The 14,058-nt window shown below is 35.8% G+C and overlaps 1 long non-coding RNA gene across 1 annotated transcript; it reads left to right on the forward strand.

Annotated features, from left to right (window-relative positions):
• The first annotated feature begins 4,415 nt into the window (after positions 1-4,415).
• LOC130046812 (uncharacterized) lies at positions 4,416-5,573 on the forward strand. The gene is made up of 3 exons (XR_008795820.1): positions 4,416-4,517; positions 5,157-5,220; positions 5,360-5,573. It is a non-coding gene; the product is annotated as an uncharacterized LOC130046812 (long non-coding RNA).
• The last annotated feature ends 8,485 nt before the right edge of the window (positions 5,574-14,058 follow it).

Genomic DNA, 14,058 nt, shown 5'->3' on the forward strand with positions numbered 1-14,058 from the left:
AATGGTTCTTAAGATATTGAGTGGACAAAATGTGGTGTACCACCGACAGACCAACCGACCGACATGTGCAAAGCAATATGCCCCTCGTCTTTGAAGGGGGGGGGGGGGGGGCATAAATATCACTGTGATACAAGTATCTAAAATATGTATATACATGTAATTGTTATTTTCAGGTCACAATTACACTATTTCGGTAGATATTCAGAATCTCCAAAACAAATCGACGTGCGATTTTATTGCCTTACTCGACCATCGTGGGTGGGAGGTCTATGTACTTAAGGCTGAAAGCTACAAAACTGAGGGAATATGGCAATTCTACGCAAATTTCAAATATCTAAGAATCCCTGTACCTCATCAAAAGGTAAGAACTCTAGTTTTAATAGATAGTTTTAATCAGCACAATATTAAACAATTTTAGATATGATTAAAAGTAGCAGCATAATCTAATAAATCATTTAAGTTGCGAACGGTTTTATATATATCAAATACAATTCGGAAACTCTCTTTCTAAATATCACCTTGGCCATAAGTTAAGGACCATCGTATTCTTCTTGCAAGAATATTCTGGTTTTATTTTTAGTTATCATAGAAATTGAACGACCAGGCATCTGAAGTCATGTATATAGATATTTAGACAATCGAATTTTGATATGAATTCTATAAAAATCAAGTTTACTGGAAGTACCATTTAGTAGATTGTAAGAGATGAGTAGAAATACAGTGTGTGGTAACAAAAATAAAGAATAAGCCGCATACTTTACAAAACCTGAATAATTTCAATTCTTATTGTATTCTGATTTCTTACTGATCAAACATAAACTAGGATGTGCAATTTATTTGGTATAATATGGTTTGGTATGGGGACAACCAGCAACCGGAACTACATTTTCCTTTTTTAGAATTTACATTACAGCACTGTCGTAGGCCTTCTATTTCAATGAAATAGAAAGTCAGCGCGTGCAATAAGATAATTCTACGAGAAAACCATGCTATTTATGTCTTAAAATGCTGAGAAAGGTCACCGTCTTAAAATGCTGAGAAAGGTCACCGCAGCTAGTTTTTGCTGTATCATATTATGCAAGGTGAAGATAACGAACAGTGATCAATCTCACAACTCCTACAAGCAATACAAAATAGATAGTTGGGCAAACACGGACCCCTGGACACACCAGAGGTGGGATCAGGTGCCTAGGAGGAGTAAGCATCCCCTGTTAACCGGTCACACCCGCCGTGAGCCCCATATCCTGATCAGGCAAACGGAGTCATCCGCAGCCAAGAACGGCTTAACAATCGTATGAAACACGTCAGATAGCATTTGACCCAATGCGAGGTTGTATTGACGAACTAGATATAAACATAAGGCAAATTGAGTATGAAATTGTCATTTATTCAAATGACGAACTAGATAACAAACTACTAACAAGGGGATCAGACTCACAAACAATCCACTGAAAATATCACTGAAATGGAGAAAGAAAATAAACAATGACAAAATAATTCAATATGTCTGATCCCCCAAATTTATCTATAAAAGTCTACATCAACTACAATAAAAAAAAACAACATTACAAAGATGCAGCAAAAAGATGGCACATCAAAAGATTGGCCACCAGATGAGATCAACAGTTCATTTCAATGTATTTCAAGACTTTTTTTGAGAATTTTGTCAAAATCTGGTAATCGACACGGTGTACAGTGCCTTATTTGGTTACCATTGGCAACGTCAAATAAAAGTAAATGAGGTAGAGGGAGATAACTCTTACAACTTGACAATGTTCTAAAAATAGAAATTTGCTATCTTAATTCTTTCACCCATAACATCTGACACACAGTTTAGAAAAAATTATCATATTAATATGCAAGCATTCCCAAGTAGTGCAGATTAAAATTTGTTCAAATTGTGGTCCTTGAGCTATTCTGATTACCTTTTGTCTGTAAACTTTTCACATTTTTATCTTGTTCTCCAGAAACACTGGGCCAATTTCAGTCAAACTTGGCACAAATCATCCTTGGGTGAAAGGAATTCAAGTTTCATGAAATGAAGAACCATGCCCTCTCCAAAGGGGAGATAATCACAAAAATGCAAATATATGGTGGGGTCATTTAAAAATCTTCTGCTCAAGAACCAGAATTATCTTATTTTCCCTTTAAGTCAATAAAACAGGACCTAAAATAAATGAGAAAAAATTCTAATAAACATACCATCGCCTATTGGGACTGACAGTTGCAGACGTAGCCATAGCTCGCTACTCATAACAGCCCTAATGCCTCTGTCTGGCTTTGTTTTTGAACTTCCATGGAAAAGGTGTACACAAGATCGTTTACCTCTCTCCCAATAGAGACCTAAAGTATTTCGGTGTTCTTTGCAAATTTGTTTCTCGAATTGTGAAATGCTTATGGTATTTATACCTGCTCTGCTCAGTATTAGATGGCTTTCTGGTAGATCTATACCTCTGCAGTTCGCATTTAGATATTGGTTTTACACAGTCTTTTATACGGTAAATCGTGTTTATGTCAGTTTGTACCGAAATCACATGCAAACCCACCAGACGACATAGATGTCATTTTCCCTCCAATGTAAACAATGTTTTTAAACCTTCCTTTACAAAAGAGTGATCTTTCTCTGCAAAGGGAGATAATTCAATAACAGATTTTATTTGAATTGCAAAATCGTATTCCTTGTTTAGTTTTGTAAATCCATAAAATTCTTTTTATGACTTTGTGGAAAAAAAAACGTTGTCCAATCAAATCGAATAATGTGAACAAAATCATATGCGTTGTATCAGACACAGCGAATGTTTTATAGGCATGTAAAATGTCAAGTAACCTTTAATAAGAAATTCTCCAAGACTTCTCGTATATATCAAATCTTGTACACAAAAAGTATCGGTTTTAGGGATAGTTCTATTTGAGTATTTTTCACAGAAAACAGAGATATGCCGTTTCAATGGGTCTCTATTTGATTTCGGGAGTCCATAAAAGTGCTACTTTTCGATCAAAATTATCCATTGACAGAGGGCTAAAAATAGATTGGGGATTTCCTGAATAGGGGGTGAATCAACATGTGATACTTTCACCATAGATGCTAGTGATAATACTCTTAAAATATGTTTAGAATATCCCTATTTCTTAATGTGTCATGAGTAACATTTTTTCATGGTTTTCTCATACACATGCACTTTAAAATACACAGATTGTTTTGTCGATGTCAAGCAAGACGCATAGAATATCGACTTGTACGAAAATTACGTAAAATAAATATATTCTCTGTATGACATTTGAATAGTAGATTAAAACAAAGATATTATAATGAAATTCATGTATACCAAGTATTTGTAAATTTTGTCACGTTCATTTTGAAATACACTTCTCACTGGGAAGGGGATATTGCTTGATCCGCCTCTCAAGGCAAAATAAAAAAAAAAATAGATAGGAAAAGTGTCACATTTTATCAGATGGCGTTACCTCACATTGGTTTGTGGATCGCGATTAGTCACTTGCTTATGTAGATTTAATATTGGCGTCGATATTGCATGTCAGGGCACTTTTTTCTCTAACTGCGTTTACAATGATAAATAAGCTCCGTAGAACTAAAATTGCTTCCCTCACAGTTGGACGCTTCATCGTGGTTGCTAAGTGAATCATTGCGCGGCGCAGGTGATTTGTACAGTGTATTTTTCAGTGTTTATGTACATCTTGATAAACGAAGATTACTATTCTTATTGCATTAAATCACAAAGATTGATTTAATTTTGGGGCATATTACGCGATATAACCTGATTTGGGTCAGTTTACGCTTTTTTTTTTTTGGTCTACTCCGCTTGGCTGCTGTAGAGCCTCTTGTTGTGTAGGTGATGAAGTGGCGTAATCCAAAGATGAAACAACTACTGAAATATTACTGACATTGCAAAATAATAAACTCCTTAATTTATATTAATGTTATATATTTCTTGATAGATACATGCTGTAATGATAAAGGGCACTGACTCGCAAGGAAATGAATATCTACGAACAAGACGATATGTGATGCAGTCCGTAACAGCAAAACTCATCATCGTACCTCTTATTCGTAAGAACACTTCTTCACAGATAAATTTCAGCTCTCAATAACTTAAGTACATTCACGAAAATAATGATTGAGGTTCTGTTATAGTACTAATTTCCCCGATTTAAAACCCACATTAAAAATACGAGATTTAATTACTGTAAGATGATGTGTTTGCTCATTTGAACCGGAATGGAATACAATTTCATTTTAAGTTGATAAACATTGAAACCCTTGACACTACTTTGAATATGTTTTCATTATTTGCATCGACAGGGGACCTGTCATTGAACGTCAAAGAAACAATTTGCTTTGAGATACTGAATTGTGGTGATGTAAGCGGCATATTCTTTGTCAGTGTGTCCGATGATCAAGGCTTTGTGTTAGATCCCCTCTTATCGACATTTGAGTTGGAGGCTGGCGAGAAAGACACTGGGATTATCAATATTCGAGCAACCTTTCCAAGTGTAGTGTATGTTCATTACCTTTTTGTGAGAAAAAAAACAACACAATTCATATCTCTTTATCCAGAAAAATGAAATGAATATATACATGTACTACTCTAATATCCTGCATTGCCAGTCTTAAGTTTTGTTGATCATTTGGTCCATATTCTCTCATTTCATAAATGAGTTGTGTCAGTCAATCCGTCTAGGAGGAGACATTCTTCACTGATGTATTGATACTAACAGGAATTCATTTTAGGTCAGGTCTCAGAATTACCGTAATTTTGAATATTCGAAGAACCTTCTTTAGTAGATAACCTATGTGCGGTAACAACATTTTGAATACTTGTCAAGAAATGGGCGATTTTAAATAGATGAAACATCAATACAGACAGAATGAATATTTCTATTTCCAATCCTACGAATACGGGTTGACAAATGCAGGATAAAGGGGATTTTGCGATATGACTATTACTTAATCTTTATTTCATTTCCGGAGTATGTCATATTATTGGAACTATTCCCAAAAACGTTTCACAGAAAAGAGGAACTGTATAGAAACACTTAATTGAATATTGTGAATCATAATGTAATGAGTCCTTTAAATGTACTGAGACGTGTAGTTCTTGTTGAATATCTGAAACACGTTGATCCTCTAATTTCAGGAATATAAACGTTACAGTAACGACTGGTAATGAGCCATTGCAAACATACATCAAATCATATTCCGTAAGTTGGATGTACAGCTGTATTCCATATTTCATGATTAGTTTTTTTTTTTGCATTTAATGTAACTTTAAAACGAAATGAGATTATTGACCGAAGTTTCCAAAAACATAAATCTTATAAAGTATTCCTTTTCTTGTAGATTTCACACGTTCAAAGACCCGTTTGTTCCAATATCAATTCAAATTTCTCAGCATGCCCATCTAAAGAAATTACATTCAATAATTGTTCAAACTACTTTTGGACGGCAGAGTCATTAGTGATTTTTTCCGATACGAAAGTGTCGACAATACATGCTTTAAACAGAGACGTGAACTTATCGTACGACGATGTTATGGAAGCCAGAGACACAATCAAAGTTCAGTTAAGGTCAGGAAAATAATAACGTTATCCTTCATCATGTAGACATTTTAATCATAAAACTGTAATTTTCCTCTCGAACGTCTACCTCTGGCTAAAGCTACATATTGTAAATACAATGTATAAGGGATTTTTATGTAAAAATACGAAATATACTGTATACAGAGAAAAGTTTGCTTGTAATGAGTTATCGCCCGTACTCACTTGAACGATTTCGTTCCACTTTATGTCTGGACGAACACTTCCCTGTATATAAAAATTACTTTTGTGAATATTTAGTGGTCATTGCTGTTACGACAATGTCGTGTTGAACATAATAGACGAAGAAGGATTTTCAACCAGATGTGTACATGATATTCAATACACTGTAACCGAAAACGTGACCACAACAATCCAAACAGAACCTTCGAGTGTAAGTGACGGCAACATGTACGTCCATATACTGATTAGATACGGATGTAATGTCACTAATTTGACATTGAAAACAATATCAAGCAAGCAATCAATATTTATCGCTTTGTCTAATACGTGAAAGGTGAAGATAGCGAACAGTGATCATTTTTATAATTCCTATAAGCAATACAAAATAGAGAGTTTGGCAAACACGGACCACCGTGAGCCCTATATCCAGATCAGGTACACGGAGTTATCCGTAGTCAAAACCAGCGTGCCAAGAACGGCCTAACAATCGGTGTGAAACACGTTAGAGAACATGTACGTGTAAATGAATTATGAGCAAGTAATTAATTATGGAGACTTCAGATACAGATGTTTCAGTTGTAATATACATTTTTATTGAAAACAATGTTATTCGTTCTTTTAGAATTCGAAAATTGAAAGTCCATCCTGTTCTACCTGGAATATCAATTCATCAGCATGTCCACATGGAATTATCGGCATTTATCCAGGAAAATGCTCACTGTTTACATGGAATATAACAGCTCTAGTGAATTTTTCTGCACGGAAACTCTTTAGGATCCATGTGGAAAATAGTGATGTAGAAATGATCCATGATAATTTCACTGAAATTCGCGAAGGTCCCATTCAGGTTTACCTCAGGTAAATATGACATAGATAAGAATACGATGCTGAGTATATCTACACTGCAATGCTATTTACCTCATCTGAGCCAAAGGCTGAAGTGAGCTTTTCTCATCGAAATTTGTCCGGCGTCTGTTGTCGTTAACTTTTCAATTCTATCATCTCACCAATTTTAATCGAACTCAGTACAAATCATCCTTGGGTAAAGGGGATTCAAGTTTGTTCAATTGAAAGTTCAAGTCCCCTTCAAATGGGAGATAATCAAGAAAGGAAAAACAACAAATCTTTCAGAAACATGTATGCCCCCGTGGTGGAAATTTGAAAAGGGTTATACACATGTATTACGTAGTGCCGAAATATTTCGAGATGTCAAGCGGACAATATCTGAATGGATTTACCTTTCACCACGTGACCTCAAAATCAAGAATTGTATTGAAATTCAGTCTTGAGAATACTTCATCTCTTTATTCAGTATGAATGTAAAATACTGTAAAGTGCAAAATGAAAACATATGACAAAAAGGTAATTGGAAATACATACAAAACGCTCGTATGAAAACACCGACTCCATTATGCTTCAGTCAAACCTAAACCGGCGTTCCATACTTTTTTGACAACAATTAGTTTATAATAAACGTACGGATACGATAATCATCATAACTCGACACAAGATAGACAAATTATCCTTACAAATCCACATATACAAGTGCAACATAAATAGTGACTAGATTGTAATCTCAGAAACTAATTAAGGTGGCTCACTACACCCTGAAATAGTTTCTCAAATCAGTACGAATTGATGCAATCATAAAAGATATGATGATATATAATAGGTATATATGCCAAAATGGCAGAAAATATGCAAATTTGGATAAAAACATTATTTTCAATTTTTTTTAAATTTCAACTCATAAACAAAAGACTCCGGATCTGCAGTTCATCAGCTCAATGCTTTTACCAATCGATGGATACAAATAATTTCACAAAACATTTCAATCACCATATTGTGACAAAGACTATAAGCTTTAGTGTAGTGAGCTACCTTTAACACAGACCACGTGCTTGCACAAAACTCAGGTCATGTTAACCTTGTACAATTATTGCTACAAATTACTGAAATTACAAAGTATGCATTCTAACAAATGTAATTAAAGATACTACAGTTTCTGAAAATGAACGATTACTCACACTGTAGGACTACAAAGTCACTGTCTCCGGTGTAACAAATACAAAAAATGGCGCTTGCAACAATAAAGCCAGTATCCCTTGAGACAAACAAACGAAATGGTTAACTAATATACAGTTGATTCGGAAACATCCAAATAAGGGTCATAAAATGGTTAACTCATACCTACATGTAGTTGATTCGGAGATGCATAATAAGGGTAATCTACTCCTTAGGATGTACCATTGAACGAAGTTTGGTGTCAATCAAGCGAACGATTAAATTACAGAAGACAATATATTACGATGTCCAGTTTGACCCTTTGCCATGTGAACATAAAATTGATAGGGGTTATCTACTCCTTGTGATTTACCAGTGTACCAAGTTTGATGTCAGTCAAGCAAAGGGTTCTAAAGATATTGATTGGAGAGTATTTTCTTATTTCCAGAGTGGATTGACCCTTGACCTTACATGTAGACCATGTGCCCTCCGATCAATAGTGGCCATCTACGTTTTAAGATGTACCAGTGTACCAAATTTGATATCTGTCGAGCAAACGGTTGTCAATATTTTGAGAGGACAGTATCTTCCTATGTCGTTTGACCTTTAAGCATATGACTTCAAAATCTCAATACGGTTCATCTACTCTTTACAATTAACCAGTGTACTGTGTTTAATGTCTGTAAAGGAAATTTTTTTCAAGATATTGAGCGGATAGTATCTTCCTATGTCCAGAGTGGATTAACCATTGATTTCTGACCCCAAAACTTCTTTTATTCCTAACCAACCCACAAATCATATAGCATTACGATCAAGTAAATGGTTCTCAAGATACTGAGCAAATAACATGTGGTCTACCGACCGACAGGTGCAAAGCAATATGTCCTTCCTCTATTAAGGGTGCATAAAGAATATCTGGGCCAGAAAATTGAAATTGACATGAAAGCTTTCTAGAATACTGTAGATTCAAGTTTCTTTAAATCAGAGGCTACAATTTGGGATGAGAATATATAGGGGGACCTCTTTTTAAAAAAAATCTTCATAACAGTAGTGCCACGATAACGTGTGGTTGCGTGGGGAAACAATTATGCAGTAGATCAAAGGTTTACATGGAAATATATAAGAAAATTCTTTGAACATGTCTTTTATAAACACAGAACCACAATAACTCGTATTGATATGCAAGTAACCCCAGATGGTTCAGATTCAAGTCTGTTCAAATTGTTGCTCCCTGGGTTAAGGTGGGGCCACATTAGGGGATCAAAGCTGACATGGGAATATATAGGAAAAATCTTCTCAATAACAGCAGAACCATGATTACTCATATCAATATGCAAGCATCCCTAGATAGTGCAAATTGAAGTTTGTTCAAATCATGACCTCCGGAGTAGGATAGGGTCACAATAGGGGGATCAAAGTTTGACATATGAATGTATAGGGAAATATCTTATTAAAAAAACTGCAGGACCATGATTAGTTATGCAAGCATCCCCTGGTAGTTCCGATTCAATTTCGCTCAAATCTTGACCTTCCGGGTAGGTTGGGGGCTACAATAGGGGATCAAAGTTTTATATGGAAATATACAGAGGGCCTCTTTAAAAATATTTTACAGGAACAACAGGACCTTGATTAGTCATATTGATATGCAAACGTCTTCGTGTATTGCAAATGCAAGTTTGTTCAATTCAGAGAGTTCGGGGTAGTTTGGGACCACAATAGAAGATCAAGGTTTTATATGGAATTATGTACAAGAAATGAATCAAAACAAATTCTTTTCTATAGTAGCAGGGTCACGGGATAAACTAAATCATACGAGGGCGAGTCAATAAGTAACTAGCCTAACTTATTTCCGGTTGAGATCCACCTCTTCTTTTTCGATGTACTTGTCCTCTAGTGTGATACACTTAGACCAACGGTGTTCAAAGCCATCAGCTCAGAACTGAAAAAGTTAGGGTCCTTTCCATTGACCCAATCATCAACTGCCGTCACGACTTCTTCGTCAGACCGGAAATGATGTCCACGGATATCCTTTTTCAAGTTTGAGAATAGGAAGAAGTCGCTAGGAGCTAGGTCAGGCGAATAGGCAGGATGTGGTATTAATTCATACCCTTTTCGCTCTACAAAATCCATTGCAACTTTGCATGTGTGGACTCTCGCGTTGTCCTGTTGCAACAATACACCTATAGAGAGTTTACCTCAGCGTTTTTCACGGATGGCGGTATTCAGTTGGTCTAGCAAGTTTGCATAGTGCACTCCAGTTATTGTACTTCTCTTGGGTTAAAAAGTCCAACACAGTAACGGTAAAATGTTAAACATAACAACACCTTTTGCGTCCCAAAATACTGTGGCCATCACCTTGACAGCAGATGGTTGCGTCTTGAACTTCTTTGGCGTCGGGGACCCAGGCACTACCCACTGACGACTCTGAGCTTTATTCTCTGGCTCATAATAACGGCACAGGTCTCATCTACAGTCACCAGACGCAAAAGAAAATCATCGTTTGACCTAAAACGCTTCAACAAGGCGCTGCATACTGATACTCAGGTTGCCAATTGCTCATCGCTAAGGGTTTTGGTACCCGAAGGGCTGTTAGCTTGCGTATACCTAAACGATCAAGCAAGATTGTTGAAACGCTACCATGTGAAATGCCTAATGCCTGCGCTATTTCTTCCACCTGAATTCACCTATCAGAGTATACCAGGTCCCGAACTTTCCTACATTTCTTCGTCGGTGGCATCCAGTGGGCGTCCAGATCTGGTTTCATCTTCTAAGGACGTTCTACCACGTTTGTATTCCCCTACCCAGAATTTAACCTGAGCATAACATGGTGCAGAAGACCCATAAACATCGGCTAACTCACCATGTATTTTCTTGCCTGTTTTACTTTTTAAATGTAAGTACTGAATTATAGCACGGTACTCAACTTTAGATTAAAAGCATGCCTTTGCAGCACTAGCCATGTTTGACATTCAATATCTTATTAAAGAATGACTCGATATGCGTGCAAATTTGTACCCAGATATAAAACAGGTGTTGAAACAAGGCATGAAAATTGTAACCGTCTCGGTCAATCGGAAATGGGACAGGCTGGTTACTTATTGATTCGCCCTCATATCAATATGCAAACTTTCAAAAGTTGTGTCCATTATTTTTGTATGTCCCCGCAACTATAGTCTGACGACATTGTTTTTGGTCCTGTGTCTGTCAGAAACTTTAACCTTGCTCTTAACTTTTCCTAGTGAGTGATAGAACTCTCACATGTGCTTTTCTCGTGACAAGATCATTTTTGGTGCTTAGGTTTTCCTTGTGATCTTGAACCTGGACTTTTAAGAAAACCAAATCTAGGAAATTTCTCCTGAAATGTTTAAGGTGGGGCTTTTATATCTTGTATATGGATTCCTTATGGCAAGACATTTCATTTGATGTCATGATATTTGACCTTGTGACCTTGGCGTTGGACACAATTTTCCAAACTTTTAACTTAAAACTTTAACCTTTCTCATAACTTTTGAATGGTGAGTGATATATCTTTCACATTTCATTTATGCATTCCTTGTGTCAACCTTTCTTTTCGTACCAAAGTTTTTGACCCTCTGGGGCATTGTTGGGGTAACAAAAATCCAGATCATAAGTTTGTTTTTAGCTCAAGTGAGCTTTTTTGGTCAAAATTTGTCCGTTGTCTGTCGTTAGCATCGTCGTTATCATGATAAATTTTTCACATTTTGATCTCGAGAACCATGGGGCCAACTTCAATCAAACTTGGTACAAATCGGCCATGGGTGAAGGGTATTCAAGTTTATTCAAATGGTAATGCCCCTTCAAAGGGGTGATAATCATGAAAATGCAAATAGGATGGGGTCAATTAAAACTCATCTAAAGAACCACTTGGCCAGAGTTCAAATCTACTTGAAAGCTTTCAGACGTAGTGCAGATTGAAATTTTTACAAATCATGGTCCCCGGGGGTAGGGTAGGGCCATGTGCAAATAGGGGGTCAAAGTTTTACATGCGAGTATATTAAGAAAATCTTTAAAAATCTTCTCAAGAACCACTGGGCCAGAAAAAAGTTAAATGAAACCTTCAGACATGCAGATTCAAGTTTGTTCAAACCAAATCAAAGTTTTACATATGAGTATAAAGGGAATATGTTTAAACCACTGCAACAGGAATGTTCAATTTTACATGAAAGCTTCCCGACAGATTATATCAATTATTGTGTAATTCATGGTCCCAGGGGGTAAGTTTGGACCACAATAGTGGATCAAAGTGCTATATGCTGATATATAGGGAAAACCTTTAAAAATATCTCTTGAATTACATGTACATGTATTTAAGCCAGGGCTTTTATATTTCGTATATACATTCTTTACAGAAAGACTTTTCTTGTGATGCAATGGTATGTGACCTTATGACCTTGAGGTTTCACCTACTTTTAGTTTTAAAAAATGTGACCTATACAATACATCTTGAATTATTAAAAGTACATCTTTCATGTCTTCTAAATATATCCTTATAACAAGACCTGTAAATATATCCTTATAACAAGACCTGTAAATATATTCCTTATAACAAGACCTGTAAATATATCCTTATAACAAGACCTGTAAATATATCCTTATAACACGACCTGTAAATATATCCTTATAACAAGACCTGTAAATATATTCCTTATAACAAGACCTGTAAATATATCCTTATAACAAGACCTGTAAATATATCCTTATAACAAGACCTGTAAATATATCCTTATAACAAGACCTGTAAATATATCCTTATAACAAGACCTGTAAATATATCCTTATAACAAGACCTGTAAATATATCCTTATAACAAGACCTGTAAATATATCCTTATAACAAGACCTGTAAATATATCCTTATAACACGACCTGTAAATATATCCTTATAACAAGACCTGTAAATATATCCTTATAACAAGACCTGTAAATATATTCCTTATAACAAGACCTGTAAATATATCCTTATAACAAGACCTGTAAATATATTCTTATAACAAGACCTGTAAATATATTCCTTATAACAAGACCTGTAAATATATCCTTATAACAAGACCTGTAAATATATTCCTTATAACAAGACCTGTAAATATATCCTTATAACAAGACCTTTCATTTCCTATGATCTTTCACCTTGTGACTTCAAACTCGGAGCTTGACTTACTTTTGACAAAATATAACCCATGATTTCTTTATGACAAGACTTTGTATACAGTGGTGCTTGATTGATTTTATATTGTTTAACGTCCTACTCGACACTTTTCCACTCATATGTAGATGTAACCATTACCGGTGAATGGCTGCAAAATTTAGACCTACAAGAGCTTACGGCCTTTGAGCAGGGAGGGATCTTTACTGTTCCACACCTGCTGTGACACGGGTCTTTGGTTTCTGCGGTCTCATTCGAAGGACCGCCCCATTTAGTCACCTCTTACGACAAGTAAAGGGTACTGAGGACCTACATGTATTCTACCCGAATCTCCACGGGGTAATGGCGTTTGATTTTTTCACCTTTGAGTTAGTTAGACCTACTTTTTAAACAACACTGGCCTATTCAATATCTCATGAACTATTTAAGGTAGGGCTTCCATACTTTGTATATAGGTACTTTATGACAATTAAGATCTTATCATTTCGTAATGTTCCACCTTATGACCTTGACCTTAGATTTCGACTTGTTAAATCTCTGACCTAGTCAATATCTCCTGAACTGTCTATGGTACAGCTTTTATATTTTATACATAGGGTCTTTTTGACAAGACCTTGAAATACTTTGATCTTTTGTAACATTGACTTGGAAGTTTGACCTACTTTCAATTAAAGTTTTACCTACTTGATATCTCCTGAACTATTTTAGTTTGAGCTTTCATATTCTGTATAAAGATTTCTTATGGCAAGGCCTTCATATACCATGACCTTGTGACCTTGGTCTTGTCCAGAACAGCATGATCATGTTAGTCATATTGATGTTGAGGTATATCTGTGTTAAGTGTTTTCATTTTCAGTTATGTTGTGATCCTTCGGGCTAGGTTGGGGCAAAAACTTTTCATGGGCATAAAGATTGATAAAAATGTTTTTTTTTTAAAATCACACCACCTGAACAATAGCATGGTCAAGGTGACTCAGGTGAGCGATGTGGCCCATGTGCCTCTTGTTCTTCTATACTTATAAATTAACAATTTTTGCCAATAAACTTCGAAATGCTTGCTCCAGAGTTACTGCTTGTACCTTTAATATCGTTTCATGTGAGTTGAAGTCCGTA

This window comes from Ostrea edulis, chromosome 6 (assembly GCF_947568905.1).
Source record: "Ostrea edulis chromosome 6, xbOstEdul1.1, whole genome shotgun sequence".
NCBI lineage: Eukaryota > Metazoa > Mollusca > Bivalvia > Ostreida > Ostreidae > Ostrea > Ostrea edulis.